Here is a 15,836-nt window from a genome sequence, read left to right on the forward strand (position 1 = left end):
CTCCAGAACTGCCTTCTTTCATCTACGTAATATTAATAAAATCAGGAAAATCCTTCCTCAGCGTGACGCAGAAAAACTCATTCATGCGTTTGTTACTTCTAGACTAGATTATTGTAATTCCTTGTTGTTAGGATGTCCAAATTACTCATTAAAAACCTGCAGCTGATCCAAAATGCTGCAGCAAGAGTACTGACAGGATTTAACAAGACATATCATACTTCTCCAGTTTTAGCTATCTCTTCACTGGCTTCCTGTTAAACCAAGAATATAATTTAAAATTATCCTGCTGACTTACAAAGCTCTTCATGACCAGGCTCCATCATATCTTAGAGATCTTATAGAACCATATAATCCTAGCAGAGCACTTCTCTCTCAGTATGCTGATCTACTTGTGGTTCCTAGAGTTTCTAGAAGTAGAATGGGAGGCGGAGCTTCAGTTTTCAGGCTCCTCCCCTGTGGAACCAGCTCCTAGTTTGTGTTGGAGGGGCAGAAACCCTCTCTAGCTTTAAGATTAGACTCAAAACGTTCCTTCTTGATAAAGCCTATAGTTAGGGCTGGCTCAGGTAGACCTGAACCAACCCTTAGTTATGCTGTTATAGGCCGAGGCTGCTGGAGGACCTCGTTACATGCTGAGCTTCTTTTCTTTCCTCCTACTCTTTAACTGACTCATACCTCACCATCTTCTTCTCTCCCATAGTTTCTTCTTATTATTTTCTGTTGCCTCCATTCAGTTCCTTCACTCGTGTAGTTTCTGTTCTTTCTTTTCCAGATGTCCCGTCATGGAGCTGCATGTCTCTGCTCTGTGATTGTCGTCTCCACCAACAGTTCTTCTCTTCTATCTCTATGCTGTCCTTTTCGCTCTCTGCTCTCCTCTCACCCCAACCGGTCGAGGCAGATGGCCGCCCACCTCTGATCCTGGTTCTGTTAACAGAAGCTCCGCCCACCTCTGTTCCTGGTTCTGTTAACAGAAGCTCCGCCCACCTCTGAGCCTGGTTCTGTTAACAGATGCTCCGCCCACCTCTGATCCTGGTTCTGTTAACAGAAGCTCCGCCCACCTCTGAGTCTGGTTCTGTTAACAGATGCTCCGCCCACCTCTGATTCCGGTTCTGTTAACAGATGCTCCGCCCACCTCTGATCCTGGTTCTGTTAACAGATGCTCCGCCCACCTCTGAACCTGGTTCTGTTAACAGATGCTCCGCCCACCTCTGATCCTGGTTCTGTTAACAGATGCTCCGCCCACCTCTGATCCTGGTTCTGTTAACAGATGCTCCGCCCACCTCTGATCCTGGTTCTGTTAACAGATGCTCCGCCCACCTCTGAACCTGGTTCTGTTAACAGATGCTCCGCCCACCTCTGATCCTGGTTCTGTTAACAGAATCCGCCCACCTCTGATCCTGGTTCTGTTAACAGATGCTCCGCCCACCTCTGATCCTGGTTCTGTTAACAGATGCTCCGCCCACCTCTGAACCTGGTTCTGTTAACAGATGCCCCGCCCACCTCTGAGCCTGGTTCTGTTAACAGATGCTCCGCCCACCTCTGATCCTGGTTCTGTTAACAGATGCTGGAGGTTTCTTCCTGTTAAAGGGAGTTTTCCTTCCCTCTGTTGGAGGTTTTTCTCCCTTAAAGAGAGTTTTTCCCTCCTAGCTTATGTGGGAATTGTTGAATTGTTGGTTTCTCTGTATAATGTTGTAAAGTCTTGCTGTAAAGACTTTAATATGTTAAGTGCCATGAAATAACCTGTGTTGTGATTTGGCGCTTTATAAATAAAGTTGAATTTAGTTGAATTTAATTGAATTTAATTGACTAGATAGATAATAGATAGATAGATAGATAGATAGATAGATAAAGACTTTAATAGATAGAAGATAGATAGATAGATAGATAATAGATGATAGATAGATAGATAGATAGATAGATAGATAGATAGATAGATAGATAGATAGATAGATAGATAGATAGATAGATAGATAGATAGATAGATAGATAGATAGATAGATAGATAGATAGATAGATAGATAGATAGAGGCTCGTCTGCCTTGTGAAACCCCCACATCTCTGTCCCTCCCATCCGTCCTCTCCGTCGTCTCCGTCCTCCCCGTCTCACCTTTCAAATGCTTTTGGGAGTTTTTTGAATGCCATTTTTTCGTGACATGCGACACATGACGGCCGGGTGCTGTGTTTTCTGCGAAGCTCTCCCTGTGTTGACTGTGCAGAACAAACATGGTTCCACTGACCACAAGGCAGGGCCGGAGAAAATAACAAGCCAGTGTGCTGGGAAAACAGAAATCTAAACACGGCAGAGAGAGCTGCTGTGTGCTGGCAGAGGCCTTGAAGACAGGGAGGACCGGGGAGCTGCAGAGAGTACTGCTCCCACAACCTTTCTGCTCCCGGCTCCTCCCAGCTCCTGGAACCTTTGTTCTCTCTGGGACTTCATATTATAGAACCATTCTGCACTGAGCTGCTTCCTCTTTGTTTCTTTGTCCAAACACGTTGGTTGTCACGATAAAATGATCAGTGAAGGAACAAAATAAACACACTTTACATTCTCCTGCTCAACATAATATAGCTGATAGAGCTAACAGCTAATATTTTCACATTACTACCAACATATAAGGAATTAATCTGTTACATGAACTGATTTAGAGAGAAACTGAATGCACATGTGCACACCATGTGAACTACATGTGGGAAACACGGGTAACAAGTGGGCTTGAAATGGACCAACTGTAAGAGCTAAATGTGTTTTCTCCAAGACCCATCTGTGTTCAATAACACGGGTCCCAGATGGTACTCGGGCCGACAGCAGAGGCCTCCACGGTTCTTCACGTGGGGAGAGTGAACGTTTTCTCCTCTCATCTCTGTAAAGTGGATGATCGGCTGCTGTGACAGATAAACTGAAGCTGTGTTTCTCTCAGTAAGTTCATTCAGAATAATAAACAATGACGGTTTCACCGGACCACATAACATAACCCACGTCTGTGCCTCTGTGGGTCACGGTATCGTTGCAACTCAGGGATTTTGCTAAACTGCATTAGTGGTCTCCATCCGGGGACACCTGCTGTCCGAGCTGATCTTAAGGCTTATTCATATGTAGCAACACATGTTTATGGACATGGATGAACCATGAATGATAACTCTGCAGACTTTGCACACGTGTGTTATGTTTACATGGCACATCTAGGCACTTTTGCTCATGTGTTTTCTCACATTGTCAGATCTTGTTATTTAGATCTTGTTAGTACTTATGGTGCGTTTATATGTGTTGTTGCTGGGAGGACTCAAGGAAAAAAAATGTCATTGTACCGTCCTCTGACAATAAAGTTTGAATTGAATTGAATCATCTGTGCATGTCGGTTTGTTTACGTGTGAAGTGCTGATGTTTGCTACGACCTCTTCAGCACCGATCAGCAGAGAGACGTCCAGCGACTCACGTACATGAGCGCACAGCCGGGGGGGTGGACGAACTCCTGCAGGGGGATCAGGTCCCTGATGGACATCTCTAACGCACTGAGCAAAACTCAGAGGCCCTTCCAGGTGTTTACTTTTGGTTTGAGAGACTCCTCACGAGCCAGAGAGCCACAATAGCCACATATGCCAAGTTGGAAAAAACACTTTACCTTCAGTTCACACCTCAATGAGCTACAACACCTGTGTGAGTCTGAAAGGCCTTCATCTCATTTATGGACTGACTCACACCAACATGTGGACAAAGACAGATCAAATGACTCAAGTAATGCTACTTAATCTTCCAAATGGTGACTTCAACCATAAGCTGTCTCAGCTCTGGCCTTGTTCGGACTGCTGTGTAGATAACTGGCAGGGCAGAAAACAAATTAAAATCTTTTATTGTAATTTAGTCAGCTAGCAAAAGAGACGCATGCTGCTTTAATGAGGAAAACAACAGAAGGGAGCAAAGCAAATCTCCATAAATTGTGGTTTTCACATAAAAGCAGGACGCAGTCGTAACAACTTTATCCCACAAATATGTTCTGACTGGTCCAACTTTCTTTGGGTTTTTCTTCAGTGCCATAACTATGGCGCTCTGCTGCGATGGCATGTAAGCAGCACGGAGCCCTGATCACTGTTAGAAGCTGCACCTGTGCTCGTCCTGCTAGAACAAGAGTTGGAAGTGAGACGAACATTTCACAATGCGTGGAACTACGAAGCGACACTCACTTCAAGAAGCTGCCGGACACACAGAGTTTGTACTTTACAGGTTCTGCTCAGCATGAGATTTTTTTCATTTCAATCAACAACACATCCCATGAACATCTTTTCAACACCCTGCAGTCAGATCAGCTGGTCATCAGACTCACTTCTGTCATGTTCAGACTGAGAGCCCAAATCTGATTCCTGTCATATCAGATTGTATCCAGATAGATTTCCTAAAGTCTGAACAGCAAAAACAAAACACATGAAATGCGAGTTCCAACTGAGGAAGTGTCCAAATGCCGAAATACAACCCACATCTAACGGGAGTCAGTTTATTTTCTGTTTCAGTCCGTGTTTCTTTTAACCATAATCACAATCACTTTCTCACCATAAGTCATGTTTGTATAGAAATCTAACCCAGCCGTAACCACGAACATATCAGATCAGGAACAGCCGACTACCTTAATGTGCGAGTCGTTTTCCAGTCAGTCGGACATCAGATCAGAAAACTTATAGTGCTTGTTTTTAAGGTCAGTTAGAAACACCTGTAACAACTAGCTGGAGCAGAAAAGTCAAAATGCAGAAACAGACTTACAGTCGCAAATACATGAATCATGTGACTTCAACAACCAGGAAAACTTCTGCTCCACTGAGGACATTAAATATATTGGATATGTGTACAGAGACAGTAACCTCCCTCATAGAAATGCATGACACAAACATATACAGTGGGTACAGAAAGTATTCAGACCCCTTTACATTTTTCACTCTTTGTTTCATTGCAGCCATTTTCTAAAATCAAAAAAGTTCATTTTATTTCTCATTAATGTACACTCAGCACCCCATCTTGACAGAAAAAAACAGAAATGTACAAATTTGTGCAAATTTATTAAAAAAGAAAAACTGAAATATCACATGGTCATAAGTATTCAGACCCTTTGCTGTGACACTCATATTTAACTCACATGCTGTCCATTTCTTCTGATCCTCCTTGAGATGGTTCTACTCCTTCATTGGAGTTCAGCTGTGTTTAATTAAACTGATTGGACTTGATTAGGAAAGGCACACACCTGTCTATATAAGACCTTACAGCTCACAGTGCATGTCAGAGCAAATGAGAATCATGAGGTCGAAGGAACTGTCCAAGGAGCTCAGAGACAGAATTGTGGCAAGGCACAGATCTGGCCAAGGTTACAAAATAATTTCTGCAGCACTCAAGGTTCCTAAGAGCACAGTGGCCTCCATAATCCTTAAATGGAAGAAGTTTGGGACGACCAGAACTCTTCCTAGACCTGGCCGTCCAGCCAAACTGAGCAATCGTGGGAGAAGAGCCTTGGTGAGAGAGGTAAAGAAGAACCCAAAGATCACTGTGGCTGAGCTCCAGAGATGCAGTAGGGAGATGGGAGAAAGTTCCACAAAGTCAACTATCACTGCAGCCCTCCACCAGTCGGGGCTTTATGGCAGAGTGGCCCGACGGAAGCCTCTCCTCAGTGCAAGACATATGAAAGCCCACATAGAGTTTGACAAAAAACACATGAAGGACTCCCAGACTATGAGAAATAAGATTCTCTGGTCTGATGAGACCAAGATTGAACTTTTTGGCGTTAATTCTAAGCGGTATGTGTGGCGAAAACCAGGCACTGCTCATCACCTGCCCAATACAATCCCAACAGTGAAACATGGTGGTGGCAGCATCATGCTATGGGGGTGTTTTTCAGCTGCAGGGACAGGACGACCGGTTGCAATTGAAGGAAAGATGAATGCGGCCAAGTACAGAGATATCCTGGAAGAAAACCTCTTCCAGAGTGCTCTGGACCTCAGACTGGGCCGAAGGTTCACCTTCCAACAAGACAATGACCCGAAGCACACAGCTAAAATAACAAAGGAGTGGCTTCGGAACAACTCTGTGACCATTCTTGACTGGCCCAGCCAGAGCCCTGACCTAAACCCAATGGAGCATCTCTGGAGAGACCTGAAAATGTCTGTCCACCAACGTTCACCATCCAACCTGACGGAACTGGAGAGGATCTGCAAGGAAGAATGGCAGAGGATCCCCAAATCCAGGTGTGAAAAGCTTGTTGCATCATTCCCAAGAAGACTCATGGCTGTACTAGCTCAAAAGGGTGCTTCTACTCAATACTGAGCAAAGGGTCTGAATACTTATGACCATGTGATATTTCAGTTTTTCTTTTTTAATAAATTTGCACAAATTTCTCCATTTCTGTTTTTTTCTGTCAACATGGGGTGCTGAGTGTACATTAATGAGAAATAAAATGAACTTTTTTGATTTTAGCAAATGGCTGCAATGAAACAAAGAGTGAAACATTTAAAGGGATCTGAATACTTTCCGTACCCACTGTATGTCATGTCCCCATCACATATGATATGTGCAGAATTGTTGGATGTTGAATAAGCAGGAGAAATGCAAATATAAAAGGTCAAAATGAACACAAACAGGAAGGAGGAACCTTAAGAAAGGAAAAACAGAGGAGACTTTATAACACAGGAACTGTGAATAACACAACATGCCAACAAAGAACCTCTCAAATGCTCTTCCATGTTAAAGCGCGTCAGTCATTACAGCCATGCGTGTGCACAGGTGGCCACCGGACCTGAAATCCTCCCAAACCTCACTCTACATTTGGCAAACCAGAAGTGCAGCACGGCAACCACATCAGCCTCCGCTGGCCTCAGCATCACACAGCATTCCTGGTGTGCAGATGTTGCTGTTCAGTCTGGAGCAGTTCACTGCTGCCATGTTCACATCCACTACATTTCTGACTGATGCATGAGAACATTATTAATATGAGATGTCGGGTCCCAAATGACTTCACTACTCAGTTTGTTTAATTACATTAAATAGTATCATTTAAAGATGTTATTGAGTCTTGTTGCCTGTAATCTGCATACAGTATGTTTCACATAACTACTGACTGTTGTCCAAAGCATGTTGTTTAAATTGAGATTTTATAAGCGGTTTTAAAACTCTTCAGTCATTTCTTTGTATTCGGTGCACTTAGTTTCATATTAAATGAATTTACATGGACTTTAAATTAACAAGTGAGTAATCCATCACAGGATTTTTGGTCAGTAGAAATCATAGCTTGTGTGGGCTTCAGTTAATTATCGTGCACTGCCAATAAAACTGAGAAAAATAAATACAAATCCACATGAGGTTTTCTGTGATGCTGATTTTTACATTGTAGTGAGATGAAATGACCTAAATTCCTGTCTGGTAGATGAATAAAAATAATTTCAACTCACAAAAACAAAATGGGACCAAGTGGTAACGAGAAAAAAAAAAAAAACATGAAGTACATGAAGAATGTGACCTATAAATAGATAAAAATGCTCAAATGAACAACTGAATGCAGTATTTGTCTTTTATTTTATTACCGAACTGCACTGTCTTCTTCTGCAGAAAGAAACACTCTAAATATTCACATAACAGCACTGGATGCAAATGTGCTCTAATGTGCATTTACTTTTGCCAATCATCTGGTAATTATGTTAAAATAAATGCTGCATTTAAATGGACTCCAGTCATGGTGTGTTAATGGAACCAGGACGATGACTCTGAGGAGAAAATCTATAGATTGTGATTGCTAAACACACAAGAAGGATTTTTAAATTATAGATATAAAAGGATATTACATAATAACATTACATGTTGATGGTCTAACAAAGAACAATAATGTTAAATCACGTTATAATTTTGAATGAAAACATTTTCTTTTCGTTTTAATTCATTTTCAGTGCCAATGTTTCCTCTTTCAGTTCAGGTTTTGTTTTCAGTGCTGAAACTTAACGCCCTGCTGCCGGCTCCATATTGTATTTCTTCTTTCATATAAAGTCGCAAAAACATTTGTGACCTCAGCACTCTGTATTCTAAATGTTTTCTGTGCAAATATTACAAGAAAATCAAATGTATTTTATGTCATCCAGCACCCAGGTATTTTTTAGGTCTCCCAGATGTCTCCTGTCTGTCAACCAACATTTGAAGCCAACGTATCTGCCGACTTGCTCGACCTGCCACAGCGAGCACAGGTGAAGTTCTGCAGACACAGTAGACATCTGTAGGATCTCCAAAACAGCTGGAAACAGCTCCTCTCTGCTGGAGAACAGATTTCTCCATTGAGTCACACCACAATATTTTTTATTGCTTCTGAATTCAACTTCTCTTTTAAACCTACAACGGCAAGATGACCAAAGTACTTTAGCTGTCACCTCTTGATGAAAGATAATTGGTAACTTCTACTGAAGACTGTACTTTCCTGACATTCAGCAGTGAAGTGATCTTTATGTGATGAAACTACACCCACTGAAAACCGTCCCACACACCTTCTGCACTGCTTCCAATTCGTTCTGTAGTTGTATGTACAGTAATTAGAAGTTATTTCAGGCGACGGACTAAACTAACAACACAAGTTTGAAATGCCAAGAGACACAGACAGAGACTGGTGCCTTCACTAAAGCAGAGGACCTCGCTGACCCATAATCACAGAGCTGGATGTATGCAGTTCTACTGTATATTTAGCTTGTCTTCTCATTGTCCTAACGGCCGGTCACTTGTGGCCAGAACAAACGCCGGCCATGGAAACACTGTGTTTGGAAAAGACGACTAAAAACAGTGATGCTACATGCATAGAAACCATATGGACACCACAGATGAAGTGCTGAATGAAACAGCAACCAGCATGAGCAGATATCACTTTAATTCCCTGACAGGAAAAAGACCTGAAGAACAGACAGCAATCTGACTTCCCCTGCATGAAACCTATCACCTAACAGCACACACAGTAAGGCAGTGATGACAGGGTCTTACCTTTCTCCTGCTGCTGCTGGAGGCCAGTGATGAATGTCAGAGTGGCTGCAGAAGGTGCAGAGAGGAGTCCTGACAGCCCTCCTCCTGGTTGGCAGAGGGAGCGCTGGGAGTGTCAGGGCAGCCTTCATAAACCGTGGCCAGCCTCACCACCGACTGGGACACAACGGAGACCAATGGGAAGGCAATGGGGATACACACACACACACACACACACACACACACACACACACACACACACACACACACACACACACACACACACACACACACACACACACACACACACACACACACACACGTGGACTGACCACAGTGTGAAAATACATTTGTGTTTAAACTTCTGCCATCTGCCATCGTTTAATATCAAACATGCAGTGAAAACACAGTTCAGAAGGTTTCTGAAGGTTTTCAGTAATTTAACGTATGTTAACATGACCTGTGTTTTTACTGCAGGTGTACAGGAGTTTAATTAAATGACAGGTTACAGAAGCTTCACAGCTAAAGATGAAAAAGCAATACAGTGTGTTCAATTTGACTGAACACAAAGAATTTGCTTAATTATTATCCAGACTACAAGTTTCTGTGGGTATGATTGAACTTCCGTTTGTCGGTTCTCGTGTGTTCTCAGTAGTAGAACTTTTTTAGTTGACTTCATGTGTTACTGGAGGTGAAGTGAGAGAAAAAAACACGTGTGCAACCAATTCATAAACTCTGCATGCAGGTTGTCAAACTGTCAGCTGACTACTTTTATTGTGAAATTTAATATTTTCACAATAAAAGTAGTTAATTGCTTAACGTATTTAATCATTACTGTTTTATTGGGAATTTTCCCCCCAAAAAATATGAAAGAAATGCTGAAACACAAAATGAAAATAAAGGACAAATCCAAATGTAGTATTTCATTTAGTTTTGGACAGAATTTTACTGAAAACCACCTCAAAGCCTGCAGACTCGGCTTAAGTTTACCCAAAGTGCTTGAAGGTGCTTAAAACAAACTTAGAGCTATTTGTTGTCTTTTGTAACGCCTCAATATCTTGGATTTGTGACACCGTTTTGTTTCTTCGCGGTCAGACATGGATCTTGTATTTTTCATGCCATTTTGCTGTCTGAATGAGTCCAGCTTACTTTAGTCTCGGTAGCTTTGTTAGAGGCACTGTATGGTTATATTTCCTCCAACAATAAGATTCATTAAACCCCATTGAGGCTGTTCACACTTGGTATCAACATGAGTTCTGGGTGACGCAATAGCAAGCGGACAGCTCTAAGTATGTGGACTCATGAGTTGAATGAAACTAGCGCTCCCTTTTCTCCTGTGGCCATGTATTCAGTCTGTGCAGTAGCTCCTCTAAGCCACTGTGTGTGATGCACTGTTGCTTTTGATCTTTTTATGGGGTTCATTGAAAATGAAAAAACACAACTTCTGTCGGTTTGAGCTGTAAAAGTTGCTGCTCAGTCAACAGCTTCTGTGAGTAACTAAAAAAAACATCCTGGTGTGTGTCAGATCAACAACTATCGAACCATACTGACTTGTTGCGATGACAGTTGGGGCCCACCTTAAAGACAGCAGCTGAGATTAAAAGTGTTTTGTCTACTAGCTGGTAAGTGACTGAAGTCAGTCAAACAAACATGGCTGCCCTGGGAGGCTGCTAGTGCATGTAACCATGTGAATCTGAAGCAGTGTGTTTCTGGACAAGAGCAAAGCATGCAGACGACGACTTCTGGGATCACAGTATTAAAAGAAACGTTGGTGATCGCTTGCATTTGCTGCTCTTACCTCGGTGAAAGTCTGCAGTGTTGCTGCCCCCTGTTGGAGCCGCGAGGTGAAGTCGTCCTCACAGACTCTTGATCAGGGTTGCTGTTCCCTCCATGCAATAACAGCTGTCCTGTTGCCAGGCCTGTCTGAGCTTGGACTATATATAAATACAAGAGAAATCACAGCACTGAAAAATGTTCAAATATGTGCCTTCACTTCCTTTCCAACCAGACCACACGAGGTTGGACAACACAGATGACCATGACAAGCTCCAAGTCTCAGTTTATGACAGGAGAGCCAGAGGTCTCAGTTCAATTTAGACTGGATTCACTTTTCATGTGAATGTACAAGTACATTTATTCTGTTTCCCTGTGTCCGACCTCCTGATCTCATTCTTTCTGGTGAGGAGCACAAAATCAGAAAAAAATAAAAAATAAAGAAGTACTTATTGTGACTAATCAGATGCTGTCTGAACAAACACTTGTGCAGCAAGTTTTACATCTTCAAACACAGAGGAAGTAAAGCTGTAACACAGCTGCATATTCAACCTGGTTTCCTTTTATTTGTAATTGGTAGATTTTCCTCTAGAGGGCAGTGTTGCCTAAATAAAAGTTAATAATACGTTCCACGTTAAAAGAGCAGGTTGACGTCAATAGGCCACAGAAACAACTGTGGGAGATAAAGACCTTTTAGTACATAGAAGACAGAATTAAAAATAAACAGAAATTTACAAATGAACACATGAAGTCAAACAAAATCCTGATATTTGTTACTTTGTGGAAATTCCTTTGCAGTTGATGACTGCCTGAAGTCTTGGACCAACAGACGTCAGCAGACACTTTGCATCTCCCCTAGAGTTGCTCTCCCAGACCTTCAGCTTCAGCGTCCATCAGACGTAGAACCATTATGTCGCTGTGCCCGTTTCATTGGCAGTCAGATCGAGTCCAGTTGGACAAACCTTAGATTGACCACAACAACCTTCACACGCATATTGAGCTGTTTTCAATTTTCCTTCATATTTTGTCATTGTGACAGAGGTGGATTTCTTTTAGGATGATTTCTGTTCCTGAGTCTCCCCGTGGTTTGTGAGGTTCTGGTCATGAAGTCTGCTCCTCATGGTTGACACAGAAACATGTGTATCACCATACTTGAGAAAAGTCTTTATTTGGAGTGGCGTTATGAAGAGAAAAACATTTTTTTATTTTACTTTAATCAGAGAATTTCTCAAGTTGACTTTTATTTTGTTACAGTAGCATATTTTAATTAAGTGCATTTTCTTAATAGAAAGGCGTCACAAAAACAGGGACTGATATACAAGCAAAGACAAAATATCAAGAGTAAGCAGGCCAGAGTCATTAAACATATTTTCGTTTTTTTAAACTGGAACTCAATGCAGCGCATTCAGAGATATTGTCCTTTATATTTCACCATTGTTAAAGTTCTTGGCAAATCTGGCCACCTACATTTCCCAGAATGCAACTCAACCCCTGATAGTTGAGTGGCAGATTGTGGTGCGTTGTGTCAGCGTGGAGCCACTGACCTGCAGCAGAGAAGATGAGCAGCTCCAGAGGTCCGTAAAGGGTCCAGTGCCAAGAGTCGACCTCAGTGAGGGACGATGTCACAAACATCTGCAAAGGCCGGGGTCACTATACATCCGGGGGCAGTCAGCGGGGCCCGAGAGGGGAAATACGCTGGAAACGCAGAGAGGAAACGTAACGAATGATGTCATTTATCACCACAAAGGCAGGAAATATCTGAGTCTCTATAGAAGGTGCAGTGTGGTGACTTCTGCTGTAGAGGAAACAGGGGAGAGTCTTCCTCTTCCAAACGGACCTGACAACAGATAGTTACACTGATCTTAGGTACGATACACAATTCACACTTCCCAAACATACTGGACTTCGGACTCAAACACACGAGGGCAGTAGGGATTATAGGGTAGGGCTTATCTCCAGGGGGAGGTGGAGGATGGAGAAGGTGGCTGAGTGGAGGAGTCTCAGTGGGTCTGCAGAGACTGTCACTGTAGAAGGACACACCGATGATACTCATTCAGATGCAGAGGAACACAGAGACGACGTGGACGTGACCCAGTGTCTGACAGCGGAGCTGATCTCAGAGCAGTTCACGCTGCAGCACTGAGACTCATCTCCACCTTCTTCTGATCCCTGTCAGTCACTGCTGGATGAAGCTGTCCTCTCCACCTCCCGGTAACCAGTCCCAGTCTCTCTCCACTCATCGCCTCTCTGGATCATCAGGTCAGCTCATCCTCTGTCAGCACACACATCACCCCGTTCACTCTCACCGTCACAAACATCATCACTTCCATCCGCAGAGAGAAGAAAGAACAGAGGTGATGAATGTTTTCAGAGACATCCTCCATCAGCTGTCAGTCAGTGATGCTGCACGTCCAGTATGAAGAGCAGCTGTGTAGTGGAGCTCCTTCCTTTCAACTCTCATGTTAGCGTGTTACAGTGAACACGCTGAGCTCCAAGCTCTCACACCTGCGCACACGTTCAGCATCAAGTCTGTTTACTCTGCACAATTCACTCAAGTCCACAGAGATAAACTGCTCAGGGTCGTGGCTGGCTTAGTTTAAACAACACCACCGGAAGCATCATGGAGTGCCTCCAACCCTCCACTGACCTCAGTCTCCAGTCCAGTGTGGACTCTTCACTCGATCACAGAGCTGCTGCACAAGACTGTAATCAGAGAGACGTCAGATCACACCGGCAGTCTTCATAATGCTCCTTGTTTTCATGTGAGGGGGACGGGGACGGGGACGGGGACGAAGGGGAGGGGGATGGGGGGGTTTCTGACTTTCAGATGTTGTTCATGAACTGGCCACATCACTGTCTGCACATGATCAGCTGATTGTACACTGACCTCAGAGTCTCCAGTCCACAACGTGGATCCTCCAGAAAACCACAGAGCTGCTTCACTCCCGAGTCCTGCAGCTGGTTGTAACTCAGGTCCAGTGACGTCACTTCCCTTATTTATCAAGTCCGGTAATTAAGAAAATAAACATAAAAGCACAAGTCCATTTGCCGTGCAGATGCCACTGGCCACTGACAATATAAAATATGCAGTCTGACATGATAGCAAACAGAAATGAACAAATGACATGTCCCCCATCACAGTGACTGTACAAATGGAGAACTTAGGTGACCATTACACATGTAGACTGCAGCCAGAAACTCCTGAACTCAGATGAACAAAGCAGTAGACTGTTTTCTGGAAGATCACACACTCTCTCTTGAAGATCTCTGTACAAACTCCTGAGTACACCGAGGCCTCTGTGACATCCAGACCGCACCGCTGCAGGTCTTCTTGGTAGAACATGATGTTTCCTTCCTCCAGATGTTCAAACACCAGCCTCCCCAGCTTCAGAAGAACTTCCCCGTCAGCCTCCGTCAGCTCCTGTGGACTCGTCTCGTGTCCATCGTACTTCTTCTTCTTCCTCTTGGTCTGAACCAGCAGGAAGTGTGAGTACATGTCAGTCAGGGTCTTGGGCAGCTCTCCTCTCTGCTCGGTGGTCAACATGTGGTCCAGAACTGTAGCGCTGATCCAGCAGAAGACGGGGATTCCACACATGATGTGGAGGCTCCTGGAGGTCTTGATGTGGGAGATGATGCTGCTGGACTGCTCTTCATCAGCGAACCTCCTCCTGAAGTACTCCTCCTTCTGGGCGTCAGTGAAGCCTCGTACTTCTGTCAGTCTGTCCACACGCTCAGGAGGGATCTGATTGGCCGCCGCGGGTCGGGAAGTTATCCAGACGAGAGCCGAGGGAAGCAGATTTCCCTCGATGAGGTTGGTCAGCAGCACGTCGACGGAGGACTCGTGAGTGACATCAGACACAAGCTTCCTGCTGCTGAAGTCCAGAGGGAGTCTGCTTTCATCCAGGCCGTCCAAGATGAACAGAAGCTTCCAGACAGCGAGCTGCTCTGCTGAGACCTTCTGGAACGTCGGATGGAAAACACAGAGCAGCGTTTTTGTAATTTGTTGATGGACCAACGTGTTAATTCAGATTTGGTGTGTCGCTGCTATTTGTTACCACCCGCTGTATTAAACCACACTTATTAAGCAGGGGTGTCATCAAATCAAGATCACTACTTCAAATTGTTTCATGATGGTTACATGGTTAAGAGACGTGTTGAAAACATAAGCATGGATCCTGTAGATCTATTTCTGTTCACAATGGTTTATGTGTTTATTTTGTCAAATAAAATGTTGCTCAAGATTCTCATCAGGTTCCTAATGAGTTCAGTAACTCGTTTATAGCATCTTCAATATGACATTAACTGTAATATAAATGGTTTGGACAGACTTTGGGAAATGTTTTCAAAATATAACATCCTGTACATCAGTGATTATTACTCATTGTTGATTACAGCAGTTCTGTGGTAGTTGTCTGCCAGTGATGCAGTGTTGTTTGTCCAGGAGAGATCCTCGCTGGTGTCCACACCCAGAAAGGTGGTGCTGCTCGGCCGCTCCACAGCAGAACCGTTGCTGGTCAGAGGAGGGTGTTGGGTGGGTTCTCCTGACGTCCATAACAATCTCCTTTGTTTTTGTCCCATTGAGGGAGAGATTGTTATCCCTGCACGACGCAGCCAGTCGGTTCACCTCGTTCCACCTCGTTCCTGTAGTTTGCCCACCACACTCGTGTCATCCGCCAACCTTATGATGTGATTGGTGTTGTAGAGTTGGTGCACAGTCAGGAGAGCACACATCCTCGGGGAGCCCCCGTGCTCAATGTGATGGTTCCTGATGTATTGTAGTCTGTGATGGTCTTGATGTCCTGCCACAAGCTCCCTGTGTCTCTGCTGTCTCTAAAATGGCAGCTCATCTTTTTTGTGTATTGATGTTTGGCTTTCCTGATCCCACGGGACAGGTTGCAGACCGGCTGCATCCCCGGCTCTGAAGGCGGCGTGCCGGACCCTCAGCAGCCTGTGGACCTCCCCGTCAGCCTTGGTTTCTGGTTAGCCCAGGTGGTGATGCTTTTCATGTGGGTCATGTCATCAATGCTGTGGGCAGTAACAGTCTCTGTGTATTCCTGGATGTTTGAGTGGTTGTTGTAGGTGGCCGCCTGCATAAATATGTCCCAGTCTG

General features: G+C 43.9%; 1 pseudogene; it reads right to left on the reverse strand.

The window, feature by feature from the left end:
* Nucleotides 1-9,013: 9,013 nt before the first annotated feature.
* Nucleotides 9,014-14,720, reverse strand: LOC138633235 (protein NLRC3-like; annotated as a pseudogene).
* Between the last annotated feature and the right edge of the window lie 1,116 nt (nucleotides 14,721-15,836).

Source organism: Brachyistius frenatus, unplaced genomic scaffold (assembly GCF_029030835.1).
Source record: "Brachyistius frenatus isolate BFR_SWC_R1_liver_20210118 unplaced genomic scaffold, ASM2903083v1 Contig_212, whole genome shotgun sequence".
Classification (NCBI taxonomy): Eukaryota; Metazoa; Chordata; class Actinopteri; family Embiotocidae; genus Brachyistius; species Brachyistius frenatus.